Genomic DNA, 24,357 nt, shown 5'->3' with positions numbered 1-24,357 from the left:
AGGTCACGATACGTATTAATTAATTCGAATATTATATATTAAACTATATATGAATTATTGGACTGTTAAATGTGGACTATCGACTGTGGACTAATAACATTGGACAATTAAAATGAATTAAAATATTGATTATAACATATGAAACTAAACATTTCTTCAAGTTTACCACTTGATTTCATCCTAAACCTCATTTGTATCTTGACGATTACAATCTGCGTTCAAACCTTTCATGATTCTTGAAAACACCTCAATCAGGAGGATGAACCAACCGTATTTCATCTACGGAAGAAAAGATTATGCATATAGTTATGCACCTGAAAACATTCAGAACCTGAGTAAACGTATAACACGTATCTGTGTTATCTCCTTTGACGTTGTTATTACCGAAAATAACTTTACAATCCCTGTCCAAAGTAGCCAATTTTGTCACAGCTCCAACAAGTCAACTTCGACTTTTCAGTCGAAACAGCCTTATTATAACCTTGATATATACGTTTGTCTCTTTTCATCATCATTACCAGGGAACCATTTATATCTCACCACATTAGCAGTAAACTTACCAACAACTTCATTGATCTTTGACCTTCCGAAAAATCATTATATTTGTTTATTAAAACCCTATCATATAACCATCCGCATCTTGTAACGGGGACTACTATACCAATTAGCGGGAATCAGCAATCAGTACTTTGAAAACTCGCAGCATGCCTACATCAACAGTTATATGTATACATATAACATTTATCTCTTAAAATTATGATCTTCCATTCTGAAATTCTGAAAAGCACTCAGTCTACGAATCAATACTCCAAAGATTGAAAAAGAGGAATGAATCAGCAGAAACGATAGACAACCATGAACGACTTTAACCGTCGGAAGTTGATGATAAAGAATAGTATGTTGGCAAAGCTCAGAAATGTTGGAACTAGAAAACGAATTGAGCAAACTATGAAGGAGGCTAGGGACAAATCACAAAGACTAATTCTGCCTTCAAAGAATCCAAATGATTCAGTACCAACTGAAGTCATTAATGAATACCTTGCTCCTGACTCTAAACCGTTACGGACAAATCTTCTTCATCATCCATCGATATTAGAAATTTCAAGATATCATCGTATCTTTCATTATAAATATCCTCCATATTTCTGAAGATATTTTTATAACTATTCTTATCTGAAATCATTAATCTCTTCGTGCTATCAGTGATACATCATATAGAAACTGTTAGTTTCTATATTCTGTAAATTTTAGAGCTTAAAATATGAATGTTATTGAAGTAATGTTGGGAACTGATGCATGAGTTAGTATAATATAATGACACTTGATCAACGTGATTATATTACAGTAAGTCATGCTGAGTTTCTAAATGGAACATGATGATTCACAGATTATAACGTTATCATGTGTCATGTTACATAACTCTTTCATTCTAATTAACTTCTGAACATATCAAGAAACTATATTCTTGATAGTTCTATTCTCAGTGATTCAGGTAATTTGGCAAATAAAATCGTGAGATTACGTTCTTTCTTGTTTAGAACATTAAGTTCATTCGAAACTCCATATTTACGAATTCTGGACCATTACTCGCTTTACTAGAGGTCGAGAAGAGAATAAAAAGGCAAAGAGCTCCAAAATATAAGAGAAAATATAAAGCCCAATAACAACACGGAGATTACAAATCGTGGATATTAATACGGATAACAATATAAAGACACGGTATAATTAAGAATAGTATCACCCCAAGGTAATAGTAGAAGTAAACAGATTCTTCTGATGGAAGATTGAAAAGAAGGATGATAGAAATTATAATTAGAAGAATATCAAGGATTAGAACTGGATTAAGCATTTTCACAATCTTTTGGAGGTATGAACTAAGAAAGAAAGTATAGGAATGGTGAAAATAATGGAACGGAAGAGCTTAATTTATAGTGGAAATATCAGACAGAGTAATCGAGGCAGATCACCGTATTTAATTATAGAGATCTTAATCTCCTTATTCACCGAAGAATCAAATCTTTTAGATTTCGAAGATTTTCTTTAAATCCCTTGAATTCCGGAATTCAACTAAGGCAACGTCATAAGTTAAGATGCATCTTATTTTCTAAATTCAACCCTGACTCTGTCAAAAGTTAAGATGAATCTTTACTTTCCTATTTCACTCTTTGGTGATAGCTTCATTCGTACTCTTCGAATAATCGAGTTATTTTTATCCATATTACTCAATGATGATAAAACTCAATTTGTCAACTCATATTCATCATGAAAACATTTTTATTGTTAGCCATGACCACCTCACTCAAATTTCGGAACGAAATTTCTTTAACGGGTAGGTACTGTGAAGACCCGGGAATTTCCGACCAAATTTAAACGTAATCTTATATGATTTCGACACGATAAGCAAAGTCTATTAAACTGAGTCTCATAATGTTTGAACTATTTTCATCTAATCATTTACCTTTCGACTATTCTCGACGATTCACGAACAATTGTTGTTAATATATATATATATATATATATATATATATATATATATATATATATATATATATATATATAACTAAATATAAGTGTATATATTAATTTGAGGAAATAAGATACAATTTAATCATTTAAATTAAAAATATAAAGTAATATATAAAATAACCAAACCGTTATCAAAATGACATCTATATATAATTAATATTATATAGATTGTAATGTATATATAATATACGTAAATATTAAACCTTCAAATATCTTATTATATAAAATAAGTATTATATATTTACCAAAATGTAAAGTTAATACATTCAATTATAAGTTTAAATAAAATTGTCATATTAATATTTTTACTATCTGTATTAATATTAAAATCAATATTTAAAATCTGTATTATTAATATTATTGTTCTAATATAAAAGATATAGATATAGATATGAGATTTAATATATGTAATATGTTATATATTTGTATTATTATTAGTAACTATAATTAACATTATTAAGAATCAATATTTATATATAATACTTAATTATTTATAGAAATTAAATATAATTTAGAAAGCAGAAAGTAGATTTCGTACAATCATCTTTTTGATTCTTGTCTTTAACTCTGTACCATACAACACAGATGAAGTCAAATTCTGTTAGCTATCATTTTCTCCTTTATGTTTTCTAATATATTTATGTACTGAGGGAATATATGGTGTCGAGAAATCAAACTATCAAACAAATGCTAGTTTCACTCCATTAACTGTGATAATATTCGATTAACATCTATATTATATCGATTAGTGCAAAAATCGACTGAATGAAAAACCGAGAATAATTAAAAGTGTTGTTCTTCTCTCATTCGAGAACCGCCATCATAACAAAACCAAACTAATTATCCACGACCACCATCTTCTACCGAGAGCTTCCACCACTTCACCACCATCATCTTTATAACTGAATTCATTTCCTGTTTCAATCAAAACTAAACCACCTATATATATATATATATATATATATATATAATATATATATATATATATATATATATATATATATATATATATATATAATCGATCACCTTGTTTCTTCTTCGTGGATCATTAAACCGCCACCACTCCATCTATCGTCAACCTGCAACTTACATCAAAGCATTTCTTGTTAGAATAATATATGAAACCACTTTCATAACCATCACATACGCATGTATATATATTTCTTTTCCCGAAACCCAAGAGATAGTGAATGCCGACATATATCAACCTTTAGCCTAGTGGAACGATTAATAATTTAGTGGGCCAAGAAAAGTCAACTAATTTGCCTAGGAACTCCATAATTTTAGGCAACATGTGAAATGTCCCATTCTTATTGATTAAAAACGTTCCATATTAATTGATTTCGTTGCGAGGTTTTGACCTCTATATGAGACGTTTTTCAAAGACTGCATTCATTTTTAAAACAAACCATAACCTTTATTTCATAAATAAAGGTTTAAAAAGCTTTACGTAGATTATCAAATAATGATAATCTAAAATATCCTGTTTACACACGACCATTACATAATGGTTTACAATACAAATATGTTACATCGAAATCAGTTTCTTGAATGCAGTTTTTACATAATATCATACAAACATGGACTCCAAATCTTGTCCTTATTTTAGTATGCAACAGCGGAAGCTCTTAATATTCACCTGAGAATAAACACGCTTTAAACGTCAACAAAAATGTTGATGAGTTATTGGTTTAACCTATATATATCAAATCGTAACAATAGACCACAAGATTTCATATTTCAATACACATCCCATACATAGAGATAAAAATCATTCATATGGTGAACACCTGGTAACCGACATTAACAAGATGCATATATAAGAATATCCCCATCATTCCGGGACACCCTTCAGATATGATATAAATTTCGAAGTACTAAAGCATCCGGTACTTTGGATGGGGTTTGTTAGGCCCAATAGATCTATCTTTAGGATTCGCGTCAATTAGGGTGTCTGTTCCCTAATTCTTAGATTACCAGACTTAATAAAAAGGGGCATATTCGATTTCGATAATTCAACCATAGAATGTAGTTTCACGTACTTGTGTCTATTTTGTAAATCATTTATAAAACCTGCATGTATTCTCATCCCAAAAATATTAGATTTTAAAAGTGGGACTATAACTCACTTTCACATATTTTTACTTCGTCGGGAAGTAAGACTTGGCCACTGGTTGATTCACGAACCTATAACAATATATACATATATATCAAAGTATGTTCAAAATATATTTACAACACTTTTAATATATTTTGATGTTTTAAGTTTATTAAGTCAGCTGTCCTCGTTAGTAACCTACAACTAGTTGTCCACAATTAGATGTACAGAAATAAATCGATAAATATTATCTTGAATCAATCCACGACCCAGTGTATACGTATCTCAGTATTGATCACAACTCAAACTATATATATTTTGGAATCAACCTCAACCCTGTATAGCTAACTCCAACATTCACATATAGAGTGTCTATGGTTGGTCCGAAATATATATAGATGTGTCGACATGATAGGTCGAAACATTGTATACGTGTCTATGGTATCTCAAGATTACATAATATACCATACAAGTTGATTAAGTTATGGTTGGAATAGATTTGTTACCAATTTTCACGTAGCTAAAATGAGAAAAATTATCCAATCTTATTTTGCCCATAACTTCTTCATTTTAAATCCGTTTTGAGTGAATCCAATTGCTATGGTTTCATATTGAACTCTATTTTATGAATCTAAACAGAAAAAGTATAGGTTTATAGTCGGAAAAATAAGTTACAAGTCGTTTTTGTAAAGGTAGTCATTTCAGTCGAAAGAACGACGTCTAGATGACCATTTTAGAAAACATACTTCCACTTTGAGTTTAACCATAATTTTTGGATATAGTTTCATGTTCATAATAAAAATCATCTTCTCAGAATAAAAACTTTTAAATCAAAGTTTATCATAGTTTTTAATTAACTAACCCAAAACAGCCCGCGGTGTTACTACGACGGCGTAAATCCGGTTTTACGGTGTTTTTTGTGTTTCCAGGTTTTAAATCATTAAGTTAGCATATCATATAGATATAGAACATGTGTTTAGTTGATTTTAAAAGTCAAGTTAGGAGGATTAACTTTTGTTTGCGAACAAGTTTAGAATTAACTAAACTATGTTCTAGTGATTACAAGTTTAAACCTTCGAATAAGATAGCTTTATATGTATGAATCGAATGATGTTATGAACATCATTACTACCTTAAGTTCCTTGGATAAACCTACTGGAAAAGAGAAAAATGGATCTAGCTTCAACGGATCTTTGGATGGATAAAAGTTCTTGAAGCAGAATCATGACACGAAAACAAGTTCAAGTAAGATCATCACTTGAAATAAGATTGTTATAGTTATAGAAATTGAACCAAAGTTTGAATATGATTATTACCTTGTATTAGAATGATAACCTACTGTAAGAAACAAAGATTTCTTGAGGTTGGATGATCACCTTACAAGATTGGAAGTGAGCTAGCAAACTTGAAAGTATTCTTGATTTTATGTAACTAGAACTTGTAAAATATATGAAGAACACTTAGAACTTGAAAATAGAACTTGAGAGAGATCAATTAGATGAAGAAAATTGAAGAATGAAAGTGTTTGTAGGTGTTTTTGGTCGTTGGTGTATGGATTAGATATAAAGGATATGTAATTTTGTTTTCATGTAAATAAGTCATGAATGATTACTCATATTTTTGTAATTTTATGAGATATTTCATGCTAGTTACCAAATGATGGTTCCCACATGTGTTAGGTGACTCACATGGGCTGCTAAGAGCTGATCATTGGAGTGTATATACCAATAGTACATACATCTAAAAGCTGTGTATTGTACGAGTACGAATACGGGTGCATACGAGTAGAATTGTTGATGAAACTGAACGAGGATGTAATTGTAAGCATTTTTGTTAAGTAGAAGTATTTTGATAAGTGTCTTGAAGTATTTCAAAAGTGTATGAATACATATTAAAACACTACATGTATATACATTTTAACTGAGTCGTTAAGTCATCGTTAGTCGTTACATGTAAATGTTGTTTTGAAACCTTTAGGTTAACGATCTTGTTGAATGTTGTTAACCCATTGTTTATTATAACAAATGAGATGTTAAATTATTATATTATCATGATATTATGATATATAATATATCTTAGTATGATGTATATACAGTTAAATGTCGTTACAACGATAATCGTTACATATATGTCTCGTTTCGAAATCATTAAGTTAGTAGTCTTATTTTTACATATTTATTTCATTGTTAATACACTTAATAATATATTTAATTATCATTTAACATAATTAAACAAGTGTATCAATATCTTAATATGATTCATATGTACCTAGTAAGACGTTGTTATAACGATAATCATTATATATATCGTTTTCGAGTTTCTTAAATTAATAGTCTCATTTTTATGTATATAACTCATTGTTAAAATACCTAATGAGATACATACTTATAATAAAAACATGTTAACTATATATATAACCATACATATGTCATTGTATAGTTTTTACAAGTTTTAACGTTCGTGAATCACCGGTCAACTTGGGTGGTCAATTGTCTATATGAAACATATTTCAATTAATCAAGTCTTAACAAGTTTGATTGCTTAACATGTTGGAAACATTTAATCATGTAAATATCAATCTCAATTAATATATATAAACATGGAAAAGTTTCGGGTCACTACAGTACCTACCCGTTAAATAAATTTTGTCCCGAAATTTTAAGCTGTTGAAGGTGTTGATGAATATTCTGGAAATAGATGCGGGTATTTCTTCTTCATCTGATCTTCACGCTCCCAGGTGAACTCGGGTCCTCTACGAGCATTCCATCGAACCTTAACAATAGGTATCTTGTTTTGCTTAAGTCTTTTAACCTCACGATCCATTATTTCGACGGGTTCTTCGATGAATTGAAGTTTTTCGTTGATTTGGATTTCATCTAATGGAATAGTGAGATCTTCTTTAGCAAAACATTTCTTCAAATTCGAGACGTGGAAAGTGTTATGTACAGCCGCGAGTTGTTGAGGTAACTCAAGTCGGTAAGCTACTGGTCCGACACGATCAATAATCTTGAATGGTCCAATATACCTTGGATTTAATTTCCCTCGTTTACCAAATCGAACAACGCCTTTCCAAGGTGCAACTTTAAGCATGACCATCTCTCCAATTTCAAATTCTATATCTTTTCTTTTAATGTCAGCGTAGCTCTTTTGTCGACTTTGGGCGATTTTCAACCGTTGTTGAATTTGGATGATCTTCTCGGTAGTTTCTTGTATAATCTCCGGACCCATAATCTGTCTATCCCCCACTTCACTCCAACAAATCGGAGACCTGCACTTTCTACCATAAAGTGCTTCAAACGGTGCCATCTAAATGCTTGAATGGTAGCTGTTGTTGTAGGAAAATTCTGCTAACGGTAGATGTCGATCCCAACTGTTTCTGAAATCAATAACACATGCTCGTAGCATGTCTTCAAGCGTTTGTATCGTCCTTTCGCTCTGCCCATCAGTTTGTGGATGATAGGCAGTACTCATGTCTAGACGAGTTCCTAATGCTTGCTGTAATGTCTGCCAGAATCTTGAAATAAATCTGCCATCCCTATCAGAGATAATTGTAGTGACCCGAACTTTTCCATGTTTATTTATATTAATTGAGATTGATATTTATATGATTAAATGTTTCCAACATGTTAAGCAATCAAACTTTTTAAGACTTGATTAATTGAAATATGTTTCATATAGACAATTGACCACCCAAGTTGATCGGTGATTCACGAACGTTAAAACTTGTAAAAACTATATGATGACATATATATGGATATATATATATATAGTTAACATGATACTATGATAAGAAAACATATCATAAAGTATATTAACAATGAACTACATATGTAAAAACAAGACTACTAACTTAATGATTTTTAAACGAGACATATATGTAACGATTATCGTTGTAAAGACATTTAATGTATATATATATCATATTAAGAGATATTCATACATGATAATATCATGATAATATAATAATTTAAAATCTCATTTGATATTATAAACATTGGGTTAACAACATTTAACAAGATCGTTAACCTAAAGGTTTCAAAACAACACTTACATGTAACGACTAACGATGACTTAACGACTCAGTTAAAATGTATATACATGTAGTGTTTTAATATGTATTTATACACTTTTGAAAGACTTCAATACACTTATCAAAATACTTCTACTTAACAAAAATGCTTACAAATACATCCTCGTTCAGTTTCATCAACAATTCTACTCGTATGCACCCGTATTCGTACTCGTACAATACACAGCTTTTAGATGTATGTACTATTGGTATATACACTCCAATGATTAGCTTTTAGCAGCCCATGTGAGTCACCTAACACATGTGGGAACCATCATTTGGCAACTAGCATGAAATATCTCATAAAATTACAAAAATATGAGTAATCATTCATGACTTATTTACATGAAAACAAAATTACATATCCTTTATATCTAATCCATACACCAACGACCAAAAACACCTACAAACACTTTCATTCTTCAATTTTCTTCATCTAATTGATCTCTCTCAAGTTCTAAATTCAAGTTCTAAGTGTTCTTCATAAATTCCAAAAGTTCTAGTTTCATAAAATCAAGAATACTTTCAAGTTTGCTAGCTCACTTCCAATCTTGTAAGGTGATCATCCAACCTCAAGAAATCTTTGTTTCTTACAGTAGGTTATCATTATAATACAAGGTAATAATCATATTCAAACTTTGGTTCAATTTCTATAACTATAACAATCTTATTTCAAGTGATGATCTTACTTGAACTTGTTTTCGTGTCATGATTCTGCTTCAAGAACTTCGAGCCATCCAAGGATCCATTGAAGATAGATCCATTTTTCTCTTTTCCAGTAGGTTTATCCAAGGAAATTAAGGTAGTAATGATGTTCATAACATCATTCGATTCATACATATAAAGCTATCTTATTCGAAGGTTTAAACTTGTAATCACTAGAACATAGTTTAGTTAATTCTAAACTTGTTCGCAAACAAAAGTTAATCCTTCTAACTTGACTTTTAAAATCAACTAAACACATGTTCTATATCTATATGATATGCTAACTTAATGATTTAAAACCTGGAAACAAGAAAAACACCGTAAAACCGGATTTACGCCGTCGTAGTAACACCGCGGGCTGTTTTGGGTTAGTTAATTAAAAACTATGATAAACTTTGATTTAAAAGTTGTTATTCTGAGAAAATGATTTTTATTATGAACATGAAACTATATCCAAAAATTATGGTTAAACTCAAAGTGGAAGTATGTTTTCTAAAATGGTCATCTAGACGTCGTTCTTTCGACTGAAATGACTACGTTTACAAAAACGACTTGTAACTTATTTTTCCGACAATAAACCTATAATTTTTCTGTTTAGATTCATAAAATAGAGTTCAATATGAAACCATAGCAATTTGATTCACTCAAAACGGATTTAAAATGAAGAAGTTATGGGTAAAACAAGATTGGATAATTTTTCTCATTTTAGCTACGTGAAAATTGGTAACAAATCTATTCCAACCATAACTTAATCAACTTGTATTGTATATTATGTAATCTTGAGATACCATAGACACGTATACAATGTTTCGACCTATCATGTCGACACATCTATATATATTTCGGAACAACCATAGACACTCTATATGTGAATGTTGGAGTTAGCTATACAGGGTTGAGGTTGATTCCAAAATATATATAGTTTGAGTTGTGATCAATACTGAGATACGTATACACTGGGTCGTGGATTGATTCAAGATAATATTTATCGATTTATTTCTGTACATCTAACTGTGGACAACTAGTTATAGGTTACTAACGAGGACAGCTGACTTAATAAACTTAAAACATCAAAATATATTAAAAGTGTTGTAAATATATTTTGAACATACTTTAATATATATGTATATATTGTTATAGGTTCGTGAATCAACAGTGGCCAAGTCTTACTTCCCGACGAAGTAAAAATCTGTGAAAGTGAGTTATAGTCCCACTTTTAAAATCTAATATTTTTGGGATGAGAATACATGCAGGTTTTATAAATGATTTACAAAATAGACACAAGTACGTGAAACTACATTCTATGGTTGAATTATCGAAATCGAATATGCCCCTTTTTATTAAGTCTGGTAATCTAAGAATTAGGGAACAGACACCCTAATTGACGCGAATCCTAAAGATAGATCTATTGGGCCTAACAAACCCCATCCAAAGTACCGGATGCTTTAGTACTTCGAAATTTATATCATATCCGAAGGGTGTCCCAGAATGATGGGGATATTCTTATATATATGCATCTTGTTAATGTCGGTTACCAGGTGTTCACCATATGAATGATTTTTATCTCTATGTATGGGATGTGTATTGAAATATGAAATCTTGTGGTCTATTGTTACGATTTGATATATATAGGTTAAACCTATAACTCACTAACATTTTTGTTGACGTTTAAAGCATGTTTATTCTCAGGTGAATATTAAGAGCTTCCGCTGTTGCATACTAAAATAAGGACAAGATTTGGAGTCCATGTTTGTATGATATTGTGTAAAAACTGCATTCAAGAAACTGATTTCGATGTAACATATTTGTATTGTAAACCATTATGTAATGGTCGTGTGTAAACAGGATATTTTAGATTATCATTATTTGATAATCTACGTAAAGCTTTTTAAACCTTTATTTATGAAATAAAGGTTATGGTTTGTTTTAAAAATGAATGCAGTCTTTGAAAAACGTCTCATATAGAGGTCAAAACCTCGCAACGAAATCAATTAATATGGAACGTTTTTAATCAATAAGAACGGGACATTTCAGTTGGTATCCGAGCGTTGGTCTTAGAGAACCAGAAAATTTGCATTAGTGTGTCTTATCGAGTTTGTTAGGATGCATTAGTGAGTCTGGACTTCGACCGTGTTTTCTTTAAAAATGATTGCTTAACATTTTTGTTGGAAACTATATATTTTTAACATATGAATATTATGTGATATATTAATCTCTTAACGTGTTTGATATTATGTGATAGATGTCTACCTCTAGAACAAGTCCCATTGACTCACCTAATAATAATGAAGAGTCAAATGTAAATTGGAATGATTTGTGGACTGATTCACAAGTTCCCGAAGAGGAACCGGAAGAAGAGTCGGAACCGGAAGAAGAATCGGAACCGGAAGAAGAATCGGAACCGGATGAAGAAATAAAACCGGTGGGGGAAATAATAAAACGGTTAAGTAAAAGAAAATCCTCAACCAACCAACCAAAGTTAATTATGGTCAATGGTGTTTCCGCCAAGGAAGCAAAATATTGGGAGGATTACCAATTCTCCGATGAATCGGATTCCGACGAGAATTCCGATGATGTTATAGAAATTACCCCAACTGAATTTAAAAAGGCAAAAGAAAATAATAAGGGAAAGGGCATAAAAATAGAGAAATCTAATTCCAACCCCGATGAACTTTATATGTATCGTCAACCCCCGAAGTCCTTAAGTTGTAACAATGACCCGGGAACCTCTAAACCACCAGGTTTTTCTAAACCAATGTGGACAACGACGGCTCGTATTAGGGGAACATCATATATCCCTAGAAACTTGGCAAAACGAACCAAAACCGAAGAAGAAGAAACGAGCGAGTCGGAATAAGATAGTTGTATTCGTGTGGTGTAATATATGTAATATAGTGTTCTTATGCTTTATGATATATGTAAAAATTGCTTGTATTAATAAGTATTTTTTTATGAATCTAACTCTTGTCTATTTTACAGTTTAAAAACACAAAATGGATAGACAACCCAATATTTTAAGAGACCTACCCGGAGACATGATTGATGAAATCTTGTCTAGAGTCGGCCAGAATTCTTCGGCACAACTATTTAAGGCGAGATCAGTTTGTAAGACATTCGAAGAACGTTCCAAGAATGTCTTGGTTTATAAGAGACTTTCGTTTGAAAGATGGGGGATATCACATTGGGAAACCCATAAGTTACGATGTGTTTACTTTGACGCATATATTGCGGGGAACCCAAATGCTATTTTACGCAACGGGTTAAGAAATTATTTTGACTCAATATATCCGAATATTGGACTTCGTGATTTAGAAAAAGCGGCTAACATGCAACATAAAGAAGCATGTTATGCTTACGGATTAGTAATGTTCGCTTCTCACCAAAGTGAGAACAAGAACATCGGGCTACAACTATTAAACAAAACGTTTCCACAAGTGACAGAGTCGGTAATTGGGGTAAGAAATGAGGTTTTTAGATTATTACGGGACTGTTGGACATTACGTAACCCTCGTCCCTTTGATGACGTTACAACACGCTGTCTTATCAACGGCCATAACGGTTATGTTGCACAAGACCAAGGATGGGAAGTAGTCCTAGTAAAACCAGAATGCATGACTTGTTTCTGGACGTATGAATTACGTGTCTTTATTGCCTTTGCTGAACGACTTGTGTACTAGCTAGAATTGTCTTCACAACTATCTTGTATCAAAGTTATTGTGTGCTATATTTCATGCTTTATGTAAAATAAGCGGTATTGTAAGTTTGTAAAATATTGTATAAAAGTTTGAACGCGAAATATTATTATAATCAGTTTTTCATATAGAATTGTAGTAGTTGAATTGTATATTAGCTACTAAGTATGAACTTAACGGGTAGGTACTACCCGAATTTAAACTTATAAAACGCTAATATGAAGAAAAAGCTTTTATAAATGAGTTCATATTATGCTACGAAATACTATTAACTACTCTTAATATTCTGTATGATTAACTTGTTCCATTTAACTATTTTGAAGGAAATGGCACCGACTACTCGACACACCGTGAATATGAATGAAGAGGAATTCCGTACTTTTCTAGCTTCAAACATAGCCGCAGTACAGGCTGCGCTACATACCAACAATAACCTTGGATCTAGCAGTACAGGGAATCGTGTAGGATGCACCTACAAAGAATTCACTGCCTGCAAACCTTTGGAATTTGATGGAACCGAAGGACCGATCGGATTGAAACGGTGGACCGAGAAGGTTGAATCGGTGTTTGCCATAAGTAAGTGTACTGAAGAGGACAAAGTGAAGTACGCTACGCATACCTTCACAGGTTCTGCGTTAACATGGTGGAATACCTATCTAGAGTAAGTGGGACAAGATGATGCGTACGCACTACCGTGGTCAGCATTCAAGCACTTGATGAACGAGAAGTACCGTCCCAGAACCGAGGTCAATAAGCTCAAGACAGAACTTAGAGGGTTACGAACCCAAGGATTTGATATTACCACGTACGAAAGACGATTCACAGAATTGTGCCTATTGTGTCCGGGAGCATTCGAAGATGAGGAAGAGAAGATCGACGCGTTTGTGAAAGGATTACCGGAAAGAATCCAAGAAGATATAAGTTCACACGAGCCCGCCTCCATACAACAGGCATGTAGAATGGCTCACAAACAAGTGAACCAGATTGAAGAAAGAATTAAAGAACAGACTGCTGAAGAGGCCAATGTGAAGCAAGTCAAAAGAAAGTGGGAGGAAAACGGTGATAAGAATCACCAATACAACAACAACAGCAATTACAACAATAATCGCAACAATTATCCCAACAATCGCAACATCAATCGCAACTACAACAAACGGCCCAACAACAACAACAACAACAACAACAACAACAACAACAACAGCAACTACAACAATCATCCCAACAACAATAATAACCGCAACAACAACAACAATCAGAAGCAGCTATGCCAAAGGTGTGAAAAGAATCACTCGGGGTTCTGCACCAAATTTTGCAACAAGTGTAAAAGAAATGGTCATAGCGCGGCGAAGTGTGAGGTCTACGGACCAGGGGTTAATAGAACGAAAGGAACAAATGGTGTCGGAACGAGTAATGGCGGAGCAAGTAGTGTCGGAGCAAGTTATGCCAATGTAGTTTGTTATAAATGTGGAAAACCAGGCCACATTATTAGAAATTGCCCGAACCAGGAGAACACGAATGGACAAGGCCGTGGAAGAGTTTTCAATATTAATGCGGTAGAGGCACAGGAAGACCCGGAGCTTGTTACGGGTACGTTTCTTATTGACAATAAATCTGCTTACGTTTTATTTGATTCGGGTGCGGATAGAAGCTATATGAGTAGAGATTTTTGTGCTAAATTAAGTTATCCATTGACGCCTTTGGATAGTAAATTTTTACTCGAATTAGCAAATGGTAAATTAATTTCAGCAGATAATATATGTCGGAATCGAGAAATTAAACTGGTTAGCGAAACATTTAAGATTGATTTGATACCAGTAGAGTTAGGGAGTTTTGATGTGATAATCGGTATGGACTGGTTGAAAGAAGTGAAAGCGGAGATCGTTTGTTACAAAAATGCAATTCGCATTATACGAGAAAAAGGAAAACCCTTAATGGTGTACGGAGAAAAAGGCAACACGAAGCTACATCTTATTAGTAATTTGAAGGCACAAAAACTAATAAGAAAAGGTTGCTATGCTGTTCTAGCACACGTCGAGAAAGTACAAACTGAAGAAAAGAGCATCAATGATGTTCCCATTGCAAAAGAATTTCCCGATGTATTTCCGAAAGAATTACCGGGATTACCCCCACATCGATCCGTTGAATTTCAAATAGATCTTGTACCAGGAGCTGCACCAATAGCTCGTGCTCCTTACAGACTCACACCCAGCGAGATGAAAGAACTGCAAAGCCAATTACAAGAACTTTTAGAGCGTGGTTTCATTCGACCAAGCACATCACCGTGGGGAGCTCCTGTTTTGTTTGTCAAGAAGAAAGATGGTACATTCAGGTTGTGTATCGACTACCGAGAGTTGAACAAATTTACCATCAAGAACCGCTACCCACTACCGAGAATCGACGACTTATTTGATCAACTACAAGGCTCGTCTGTTTATTCAAAGATTGACTTACGTTCCGGGTATCATCAAATGCGGGTGAAAGAAGATGATATTCCAAAGACTGCTTTCAGAACACGTTACGGTCATTACGAGTTTATGGTCATGCCGTTTGGTTTAACTAATGCACCAGCTGTGTTCATGGACCTTATGAACCGAGTGTGTGGACCATACCTTGACAAGTTTGTCATTGTTTTCATTGATGACATACTTATTTACTCAAAGAATGACCAAGAACACGGTGAGCATTTGAGAAAGGTGTTAGAAGTATTGAGGAAGGAAGAATTGTACGCTAAGTTTTCAAAGTGTGCATTTTGGTTGGAAGAAGTTCAATTCCTCGGTCACATAGTGAACAAAGAAGGTATTAAGGTGGATCCGGCAAAGATAGAAACTGTTGAAAAGTGGGAAACCCCGAAAACTCCGAAACACATACGCCAGTTTTTAGGACTAGCTGGTTACTACAGAAGGTTCATCCAAGACTTTTCCAGAATAGCAAAACCCTTGACTGCATTAACGCATAAAGGGAAGAAATTTGAATGGAATGATGAACAAGAGAAAGCGTTTCAGTTATTGAAGAAAAAGCTAACTACGGCACCTATATTGTCATTGCCTGAAGGGAATGATGATTTTGTGATTTATTGTGATGCATCAAAGCAAGGTCTCGGTTGTGTATTAATGCAACGAACGAAGGTGATTGCTTATGCGTCTAGACAATTGAAGATTCACGAACAAAATTATACGACACATGATTTGGAATTAGGCGCGGTTGTTTTTGCATTAAAGACTTGGAGGCACTACTTATATGGGGTCAAAAGTATTATATATACCGACCACAAAAGTCTTCAACACATATTTAATCAGAAACAACTGAATATGAGGCAGCGTAGGTGGATTGAATTATTAAATGATTACGACTTTGAGATTCGTTACCACCCGGGGAAGGCAAATGTGGTAGCCGATGCCTTGAGCAGGAAGGACAGAGAACCCATTCGAGTAAAATCTATGAATATAATGATTCATAATAACATTACTACTCAAATAAAGGAGGCGCAACAAGGAGTTTTAAAAGAGGGAAATTTAAAGGATGAAATACCCAAAGGATCGGAGAAGCATCTTAATATTCGGGAAGACGGAACCCGGTATAGGGCTGAAAGGATTTGGGTACCAAAATTTGGAGATATGAGAGAAATGATACTTAGAGAAGCTCATAAAACCAGATACTCAATACATCCTGGAACGGGGAAGATGTACAAGGATCTCAAGAAACATTTTTGGTGGCCGGGTATGAAAGCCGATGTTGCTAAATACGTAGGAGAATGTTTGACGTGTTCTAAGGTCAAAGCTGAGCATCAGAAACCATCAGGTCTACTTCAACAACCCGAAATCCCGGAATGGAAATGGGAAAACATTACCATGGATTTCATCACTAAATTGCCAAGGACTGCAAGTGGTTTTGATACTATTTGGGTAATAGTTGATCGTCTCACCAAATCAGCACACTTCCTACCAATAAGAGAAGATGACAAGATGGAGAAGTTAGCACGACTGTATTTGAAGGAAGTCGTCTCCAGACATGGAATACCAATCTCTATTATCTCTGATAGGGATGGCAGATTTATTTCAAGATTCTGGCAGACATTACAGCAAGCATTAGGAACTCGTCTAGACATGAGTACTGCCTATCATCCACAAACTGATGGGCAGAGCAAAAGGACGATACAAACGCTTGAAGACATGCTACGAGCATGTGTTATTGATTTCGGAAACAGTTGGGATCGACATCTACCGTTAGCAGAATTTTCCTACAACAACAGCTACCATTCAAGCATTGAGATGGCGCCGTTTGAAGCACTTTATGGTAGAAAGTGCAGGTCTCCGATTTGTTGGAGTGAAGTGGGGGATAGACAGATTACGGGTCCGGAGATTATACAAGAAACTACCGAGAAGATCATCCAAATTCAACAACGGTTGAAAACCGCCCAAAGTCGACAAAAGAGCTATGCTGACATTAAAAGAAAAGATATAGAATTTGAAATTGGAGAGATGGTCATGCTGAAAGTTGCACCTTGGAAAGGCGTTGTTCGATTTGGTAAACGAGGGAAATTAAATCCAAGGTATATTGGACCATTCAAGATTATTGATCGTGTCGGACCAGTAGCTTACCGACTAGAGTTACCTCAACAACTCGCAGCTGTACATAACACTTTCCACGTCTCGAATTTAAAGAAATGTTTTGCTAAAGAAGATCTCACTATTCCGTTAGATGAAATCCAAATCAACGAAAAACTTCAATTCATCGAAGAACCCGTCGAAATAATGGATCGTGAGGTTAAAAGACTTAAGCAAAACAAGATACCAATTGTTAAGGTTCGATGGAATGCTCGTAGAGGACCCGAGTTCATCTGGGAGCGTGAAGATCAGATGAAGAAGAAATACCCGCATCTATTTCCAGAAGATTCGTCAACACCTTCAACAGCTTAAAATTTCGGGACGAAATTTATTTAACGGGTAGGTACTGTAGTGACCCGAACTTTTCCATGTTTATATATATTAATTGAGATTAATATTTATATGATTAAATGTTTCCAACATGTTAAGCAATCAAACTTTTTAAGACTTGATTAATTGAAATATGTTTCATATAGACAATTGACCACCCAAGTTGATCGGTGATTCACGAACGTTAAAACTTGTAAAAACTATATGATGACATATATATGGATATATATATATAGTTAACATGATACTATGATAAGAAAACATATCATAAAGTATATTAACAATGAACTACATATGTAAAAACAAGACTACTAACTTAATGATTTTTAAACGAGACATATATGTAACGATTATCGTTGTAAAGACATTTAATGTATATATATATCATATTAAGAGATATTCATACATGATAATATCATGATAATATAATAATTTAAAATCTCATTTGATATTATAAACATTGGGTTAACAACATTTAACAAGATCGTTAACCTAAAGGTTTCAAAACAACACTTACATGTAACGACTAACGATGACTTAACGACTCAGTTAAAATGTATATACATGTAGTGTTTTAATATGTATTTATACACTTTTGAAAGACTTCAATACACTTATCAAAATACTTCTACTTAACAAAAATGCTTACAATTATATCCTCGTTCAGTTTCATCAACAATTCTACTCGTATGCACCCGTATTCGTACTCGTACAATACACAGCTTTTAGATGTATGTACTATTGGTATATACACTCCAATGATCAGCTCTTAGCAGCCCATGTGAGTCACCTAACACATGTGGGAACCATCATTTGGCAACTAGCATGAAATATCTCATAAAATTACAAAAATATGAGTAATCATTCATGACTTATTTACATGAAAACAAAATTACATATCCTTTATATCTAATCCATACACCAACGACCAAAAACACCTACAAACACTTTCATTCTTCAATTTTCTTCATCTAATTGATCTCTCTCAAGTTCTATCTTCAAGTTCTAAGTGTTCTTCATAAATTCCAAAAGTTCTAGTTTCATAAAATCAAGAATACTTTCAAGTTTGCTAGCTCACTTCCAATCTTGTAAGGTGATCATCCAACCTCAAGAAATCTTTGTTTCTTACAGTAGGTTATCATTCTAATACAAGGTAACAATCATATTCAAACTTTGGTTCAATTTCTATAACTATAACAATCTTATTTCAAGTGATGATCTTACTTGAACTTGTTTTTGTGTCATGATTCTGCTTCAAGAACTTCGAGCCATCCAAGGATCCATTGAAGATAGATCCATTTTTCTCTTTTCCAGTAGGTTTATCCAAGGAAATTAAGGTAGTAATGATGTTCATAACGTCATTCGATTCATACATATAAAGCTATCTTATTCGAAGGTTTAAACTTGTAATCACTAGAACATAGTTTAGTTAATTCTAAACTTGTTCGCAAACAAAAGTTAATCCTTCTAACTTGACTTTTAAAATCAACTAAACACATGTTCTATATCTATATTATATGCTAACTTAACGATTTAAAACCTGGAAACAAGAAAAACACCGTAAAACCGGATTTACGCCGTCGTAGTAACACCGCGGGCTGTTTTGGGTTAGTTAATTAAAAACTATGATAAACTTTGATTTAAAAGTTGTTATTCTGAGAAAATGATTTTTATTATGAACATGAAACTATATCCAAAAATTATGGTTAAACTCAAAGTGGAAGTATGTTTTCTAAAATGGTCATCTAGACGTCGTTCTTTCGACTGAAATGACTACCTTTACAAAAACGACTTGTAACTTATTTTTCCGACTATAAACCTATACTTTTTCTGTTTAGATTCATAAAATAGAGTTCAATATGAAACCATAGCAATTTGATTCACTCAAAACGGATTTAAAATGAAGAAGTTATGGGTAAAACAAGATTGGATAATTTTTCTCATTTTAGCTACGTGAAAATTGGTAACAAATCTATTCCAACCATAACTTAATCAACTTGTATTGTATATTATGTAATCTTGAGATACCATTGACATGTATACAATGTTTCGACCTATCATGTCGACACATCTATATATATTTCGGAACAACCATAGACACTCTATATGTGAATGTTGGAGTTAGCTATACAGGGTTGAGGTTGATTCCAAAATATATATAGTTTGAGTTGTGATCAATACTGAGATACGTATACACTGGGTCGTGGATTGATTCAAGATAATATTTATCGATTTATTTCTGTACATCTAACTGTGGACAACTAGTTATAGGTTACTAACGAGGACAGCTGACTTAATAAACTTAAAACATCAAAATATATTAAAAGTGTTGTAAATATATTTTGAACATACTTTAATATATATGTATATATTGTTATAGGTTCGTGAATCAACAGTGGCCAAGTCTTACTTCCCGACGAAGTAAAAATCTGTAAAAGTGAGTTATAGTCCCACTTTTAAAATCTAATATTTTTGGGATGAGAATACATGCAGGTTTTATAAATGATTTACAAAATAGACACAAGTACGTGAAACTACATTCTATGGTTGAATTATCGAAATCGAATATGCCCCTTTTTATTAAGTCTGGTAATCTAAGAATTAGGGAACAGACACCCTAATTGACGCGAATCCTAAAGATAGATCTATTGGGCCTAACAAACCCCATCCAAAGTACCGGATGCTTTAGTACTTTGAAATTTATATCATATCCGAATGGTGTCCCGGAATGATGGGGATATTCTTATATATATGCATCTTGTTAATGTCGGTTACCAGGTGTTCACCATATGAATGATTTTTTATCACTATGTATGGGATGTGTATTGAAATATGAAATCTTGTGGTCTATTGTTACGATTTGATATATATATAGGTTAAACCTATAACTCACCAACATTTTTGTTGACGTTTAAAGCATGTTTATTCTCAGGTGAATATTAAGAGCTTCCGCTGTTGCATACTAAAATAAGGACAAGATTTGGAGTCCATGTTTGTATGATATTGTGTAAAAACTGCATTCAAGAAACTGATTTCGATGTAACATATTTGTATTGTAAACCATTATGTAATGGTCGTGTGTAAACAGGATATTTTAGATTATCATTATTTGATAATCTACGTAAAGCTTTTTAAACCTTTATTTATGAAATAAAGGTTATGGTTTGTTTTAAAAATGAATGCAGTCTTTGAAAAACGTCTCATATAGAGGTCAAAACCTCGCAACGAAATCAATTAATATGGAACGTTTTTAATCAATAAGAACGGGACATTTCAATAATAGAGATTGGTATTCCATGTCTGGAGACGACTTCCTTCAAATACAGTCGTGCTAACTTTTACATCTTGTCATCTTCTCTTATTGGCAGGAAGTGTGGTGATTTGGTGAGACGATCAACTATTACCCAAATAGTATCAAAACCACTTGCAGTCCTTGGCAATTTAGTGATGAAATCCATGGTAATGTTTTCCCATTTCCATTCCGGGATTTCGGGTTGTTGAAGTAGACCTGATGGTTTCTGATGCTCAGCTTTGACCTTAGAACACGTAAACATTCTCCTACATATTTAGCAACATCGGCTTTCATACCCGGCCACCAAAAATGTTTCTTGAGATCCTTGTACATCTTCCCCGTTCCAGGATGTATTGAGTATATGGTTTTATGAGCTTCTCTAAGTACCATTTCTCTCATATCTCCAAATTTTGGTACCCAAATCCTTTCAGCCCTATACCGGGTTCCGTCTTCCTGAATATTAAGATGCTTCTCCGATCCTTTGGGTATTTCATCCTTTAAATTTCCCTCTTTTAAAACTCCTTGTTGCGCCTCCTTTATTTGAGTAGTAAGGTTATTATGAATCATTATATTCATAGATTTTACTCGAATGGGTTCTCTGTCCTTCCTGCTCAAGGCATCGGCTACCACATTTGCCTTCCCCGGGTGGTAACGAATCTCAAAGTCGTAATCATTCAACAATTCAATCCACCTACGCTGCCTCATATTCAGTTGTTTCTGATTAAATATGTGTTGAAGACTTTTGTAGTCGGTATATATAATACTTTTGACCCCATATAAGTAGTGCCTCCAAGTCTTTAATGCAAAAACAACCGCTCCTAATTCCAAATCATGCGTCGTATAATTTTGTTCGTGAATCTTCAATTGTCTAGACGCATAAGCAATCACCTTCGTTCGTTGCATTAATACACAACCGAGACCTTGCTTTGATGCGTCACAATAAATCACAAAATCATCATTCCCTTCAGGCAATGACAATATAGGTGCCGTAGTTAGCTTTTTCTTCAATAACTGAAACGCTTTCTCTTGTTCATCATTCCATTCAAATTTCTTCCCTTTATGCGTTAATGCAGTCAAGGGTTTTGCTATTCTGGAAAAATCTTGGATGAACCTTCTGTAGTAACCAGCTAGTCCTAAAAACTGGCGTATGTGTTTCGGAGTTTTCGGGGTTTCCCACTTTTCAACAGTTTCTATCTTTGCCGGATCCACCTTAATACCTTCTTTGTTCACTATGTGACCGAGGAATTGAACTTCTTCCAACCAAAATGCACACTTTGAAAACTTAGCGTACAATTCTTCCTTCCTCAATACTTCTAACACCTTTCTCAAATGTTCACCGTGTTCTTGGTCATTCTTTGAGTAAATAAGTATGTCATCAATGAAAACAATGACAAACTTATCAAGGTATGGTCCACACACTCGGTTCATAAGGTCCATGAACACAGCTGGTGCATTAGTTAAACCAAACGGCATGACCATAAACTCGTAATGACCGTAACGTGTTCTGAAAGCAGTCTTTGGAATATCATCTTCTTTCACCCGCATTTGATGATACCCGGAACGTAAGTCAATCTTTGAATAAACAGACGAGCCTTGTAGTTGATCAAATAAGTCGTCGATTCTGGGTAGTGGGTAGCGGTTCTTGATGGTAAGTTTGTTCAACTCTCGGTAGTCGATACACAACCTGAATGTACCATCTTTCTTCTTGACAAACAAAACAGGAGCTCCCCACGGTGATGTGCTTGGTCGAATGAAACCACGCTCTAAAAGTTCTTGTAATTGGCTTTGCAGTTCTTTCATCTCGCTGGGTGCGAGTCTGTAAGGAGCACGAGCTATTGGTGCAGCTCCTGGTACAAGATTTATTTGAAATTCAACAGATCGATGTGGGGGTAATCCCGGTAATTCTTTCGGAAATACATCGGGAAATTCTTTTGCAATGGGAACATCATTGATGCTCTTTTCTTCAGTTTGTACTTTCTCGACGTGTGCTAGAACAGCATAGCAACCTTTTCTTATTAGTTTTTGTGCCTTCAAATTACTAATAAGATGTAGCTTCGTGTTGCGCTTTTCTCCGTACACCATTAAGGGTTTTCCTTTTTCTCGTATAATGCGAATTGCATTTTTGTAACAGACGATCTCTGCTTTCACTTCTTTCAACCAGTCCATACCGATTATCACATCAAAACTCCCTAACTCTACTGGTATCAAATCAAACTTAAATGTTTCGCTAACCAGTTTAATTTCTCGATTCCGACATATATTATCTGCTGAAATTAATTTACCATTTGCTAATTCGAGTAAAAATTTACTATCCAAAGGCGTCAATGGACAACTTAATTTAGCACAAAAATCTCTACTCATATAGCTTCTATCCGCACCCGAATCAAATAAAACGTAAGCAGATTTATTGTCAATAAGAAACGTACCCGTAACAAGCTCCGGGTCTTCCTGTGCCTCTGCCGCATTAATATTGAAAACTCTTCCGCGGCCTTGTCCATTCGTGTTCTCCTGGTTCGGGCAATTTCTAATAATGTGGCCAGGTTTTCCACATTTATAACAAACTACATTGGCAAAACTTGCTCCGACACTACTTGTTCCGCCATTACTCGTTCTGACACCATTTGTTCCTTTCGTTCTATTAACCCCTGGTCCGTAGACCTCACACTTCGCCGCGCTATGACCATTTCTTTTACACTTGTTGCAAAATTTGGTGCAGAACCCCGAGTGATACTTTTCACACCTTTGGCATAGCTGCTTCTGATTGTTGTTGTTGTTGCGGTTATTATTGTTGTTGGGATGATTGTTGTAGTTGCTGTTTCTGTTGTTGTTGTTGTTGTTGTTGGGCCGTTTGTTGTAGTTGCGATTGATGTTGCGATTGTTGGGATAATTGTTGCGATTATTGTTGTAATTGCTGTTGTTGTTGTATTGGTGATTCTTATCACCGTTTTCCTCCCACTTTCTTTTGACTTACTTCACATTGGCCTCTTCAGCAGTCTGTTCTTTAATTCTTTCTTCAATCTGGTTCACTAGTTTGTGAGCCA

The sequence above is a fragment of the Rutidosis leptorrhynchoides genome, chromosome 11 (genome assembly GCF_046630445.1).
Source record: "Rutidosis leptorrhynchoides isolate AG116_Rl617_1_P2 chromosome 11, CSIRO_AGI_Rlap_v1, whole genome shotgun sequence".
Lineage (NCBI taxonomy): Eukaryota > Viridiplantae > Streptophyta > Magnoliopsida > Asterales > Asteraceae > Rutidosis > Rutidosis leptorrhynchoides.
The sequence above is the reverse complement of the archived record's forward strand: the minus strand, read 5'-3'. Positions refer to the sequence as shown.